This window comes from Galeopterus variegatus, unplaced genomic scaffold, assembly GCF_000696425.1.
Source record: "Galeopterus variegatus unplaced genomic scaffold, G_variegatus-3.0.2 Scaffold826, whole genome shotgun sequence".
NCBI classification, from domain to species: Eukaryota; Metazoa; Chordata; class Mammalia; order Dermoptera; family Cynocephalidae; genus Galeopterus; species Galeopterus variegatus.
The window spans coordinates 38842-42817 of NW_007726937.1; positions in this window are offsets into that span (position 1 = coordinate 38842).

The window sequence follows — 3976 nt, forward strand, 5'->3', positions numbered from 1 at the left end:
TAATGCTTTTCCTGCTTTATGGATGAATGCTGACTCTATCTAAATGGTATCTATATTTCCTTTGAATACTGCAAACTGGTATTTGATCATTTAATTTTCCTACAGAAGATGAAACATTATGATTTTCAATAATCCATAAAGACAGACATTTGTTTCCTTTGTGAAACTGTATCCTTCAATGATTATTCCACATTAATCATAGTAAAAGCAATGCTTAAGGTAATCTCTTCTTTCTGCAGATAATAAATGCCTGCTGTTGACAGGAAAAGTGTGGAAAGGTGAAAGGCAGGGTGAGCTCTGTGTGTTTGTGAGATAAACAACTGTCATCGTCTCTTAAGAGAACTAGGATCGTGCGGGGCCAAAGTTGCCTCTTCACACATAAGGACAATAAAACTAATTTTTCTCTCACTGATGATTCAAAAGATTTTGCTGGGGATATCTACTGTATAATTTCTGTCCAGAAGTTTAGTTTTATTAAATACCAGTAAATTCACAGTTCATATTGTTAAACCCTGAAAAATTATCACTTGAAATTGCACTCACACCCACTCTCCCCTCTAAAATCATTGGTAACTTATTGGTACACTGAAGTTGAAGATAACCTAGTTGTTCAGAAACTACCAAAACCATAACCAAATGGAAGATCTTGAATGTGAGCCTAATTTAGGATGTAGAAAGTATGAAATGCAATTGAATAAGAAAAGTGACAAATAGTGTTACTTGTTTTCAAGTAACATTCCTGGGGACATATTTCAGTGGATATATTGCAATGAATTCTACTTGGCATTACTTTTAAGCAGAGGACAGGGGGATGACATTTATTTAATGCTCATTTTGACAATGCAGTTTATGAATAGTTTCTGTAGATTGCCTCATTTAATTCTGATAAAATCCAAGTGAGTTACATGTCACTAAAAAGCCTTTTGCCAGGTTTTTAAAAATCAGTCTTAGATGGAAAAATGTGACTCATGTAGGTCATGAAAATGTTTCAAGTTTTAATAAATGTTACCATCGTTAAAGGTGGGTGTGTCTGACTGGAAGCTTATATTTTGTCTCTATGCCAAGCTTTGTCATGCATAATAATTTCAATGAGTATATAAATGGTGTTTTAAAAGGGATTTTTAACAGTTTAAAAAGTAATATTTTTCCTCATATTGCCACACATATACCACAAAATTTCTAAACTCTATAACTATTTATGTGTAATCCCCCTTTTTTAAATATGTTATCTGTCTGAAAATTTCCGCATATTTTAGAGTCAGATCTTCTGACACAGATGAAATGTGTTGCCTCTGGGATAACTTCCCTAATCCCATCAGGAAGAGCTATTGCTCCCCTACCCACACCCACATCATGCACACACCTCACACTTTGCAGTCAACTAAATAATAGTGTGGCAACCTGTTATTCTTCCCAAGCTTCCTAATAGATACTTCACAAAAGTGACGATACATATTTCAACTTTGAATCTGCAGTACCATCTAAGGTGCCTGGTCCATAGTTGCCATTAAATTAATATTTGCTTAGTTAATTAATTAATAAGCTCAAACTACATATAAAATATTAGAGGCTTGTTATATCTCTGATGTAAATAGTTTTGTATCTATGGACTGTAGCTGGGTAAGGAAGACAACCCAAGCACAGTCAAAGAGAAAATGTTAATTTCCAAATAAAGTACACAATAAAAAGTTCAGATGCATTCTCTCTTTCATCATAATGTTATTATTAATATGCTGACTTAGCCCATTTTGTAGTCTAGGAATACGGACATCTTAGGGCTTTTTAAATATGTCTTGAAGTCAAAGTAAGTGACATGTACAAATACATGAATGCATTTTGATGAATACATGAGTGCATTGATGAATGGATGGAAGAATGAATAAACAAATTAATAACATTCTTGTATAGGATGAGATACATAGCTTAGTCCTAATCACTCTATATATCAGACTTACCACAGACGTGGATTAGTCCATTTCTTTGTTTATAAAAGAATACCTAAAACTGGGTAATTTATGAAGGAATAAAACTTATTTCTTACAGTTTTGGAGGCTGGGAAGTCTGTGGACCAGGGGTCGCATCTGGTGACTGCCTTTTTCTTGGTGGTGACTCTCCGCTGCATGCAGGACATCACATGATGAGAATGTGCTGAGCAAGAGAGATAAGCTTCTCACTCCCTCTCCTTATAAAGCCATCATAACTACACCCATGACCAGCCATTAAACCATCAGTGGGCGCAGTCCTCAAGATCCAATCACCTCTTAAAGGCCCTAGCTTTCCATTACTGTAATAGGATTACTCACTCTCATAACTTTAAAATGGAGATCAATTTACCAATACGTAAACTTTGGGGGACACATATGACCCAAAGCAACAAGGTACATCAATTTTTCTTTTTAAAAAACTGAGTAATATACAAGGATCAAGACTGATTAAGTACGACTTAACACATGCATAACTATTTATAGCAAAGAGATAGCCATGTTTCTGTTCTAATATGTGGACTATTCTAAACAAAACTTTCCTAAATTGTGATTTCTTTTAGGAAATATGAGTAAATACTTGTATCACTTTGAAGGGAAAATGAGTTTCAATTTAGAGTCAAGTGGAGAGAGAGATAAAAATGAAAGAATTATGGGTGTGTTCAATATCACAAAATGCTTCATGGTTGACAAATGTTGTACATGGAATGAATTCTAAAGTATAAGAAGAAATTCGCCAGGGAAACAAGAATGAAAGGGAATTCAAAGCAGAGGAATTATCCTGTACAAAGTCATAGAAGCATGTAGACAAGGGAGAGCTAAAAAACTTCTGGAACTGTGATGTTACCTTGAGCATACAATGGGTTGATAAATGATGTGGGATAAGGCTGGAGAGGCATGGAGGCCAGGTTTCAGAGTGCCTTTGACACCATGGTAAACTTCTTACGTTTTGCTACTATGGAGGCAGTGGGGTGGTGGGGAGGTGACCCAATGAAAAGTTTTGAGCAAATCACATGGGCATTTTAGAAAGGCTACTGTGGTTGCCTGGATAGCCTAGATGGGGGAGTGATGGTGAATTAGAGAATAAAGAGATTAGTTAGGAGGATACTGTAAAATTCCAGGTGGAAAAATTGACAGGATGAAATAATTAAGACATGAAATAGAGTAGTGCCTAGGGTAGAGAGGACAAATGAGAAGTAGCTTTAGGAGGTAAATTAGATGGTTGGGGACAGAAAAGAGAAATTTAGGATGTGCTCTGAGTTTCCACATGGACAGTACTAGAAACACTCATTATCAGTGCATAGGTCAGTGTATAAAGTACATAGGTCGAAAGTTACAATAATCTAGTTTACAATTGCACACACATATATATATATATATATAATTTACAAATGTTAGATATTTCAAACCATTTTGTCAATGGTGACTAGGTATCTCTGACTACAGAAGAGAAAGGAGAAATTTCAAGCCTGTCTAATTCTTGTCAAATCTTTTATTTTGAAACTTAAATATGGTAGGCCTTCAAATTTTGTTTTTCTAAGTAAATTTCTATGTTCTGCCTTTAGGAATTGATAGTTTGAATTATGCACATGAGAGATGCTTTCTGTCTTCAGTTAAGGACGGAACATAACTATCTGGTGGTTGTGCCATAATTTTCTCAGATGTCGGCTAATTTAGTCCATACCGCCTTTTTAACACCCCCCACCTTCTATCAATTCCAAAAGTCTATTCAAGCCCAGATATTAANTAGATGGGGGAGTGATGGTGAATTAGAGAATAAAGAGATTAGTTAGGAGGATACTGTAAAATTCCAGGTGGAAAAATTGACAGGATGAAATAATTAAGACATGAAATAGAGTAGTGCCTAGGGTAGAGAGGACAAATGAGAAGTAGCTTTAGGAGGTAAATTAGATGGTTGGGGACAGAAAAGAGAAATTTAGGATGTGCTCTGAGTTTCCACATGGACAGTACTAGAAACACTCATTATCAGTGCA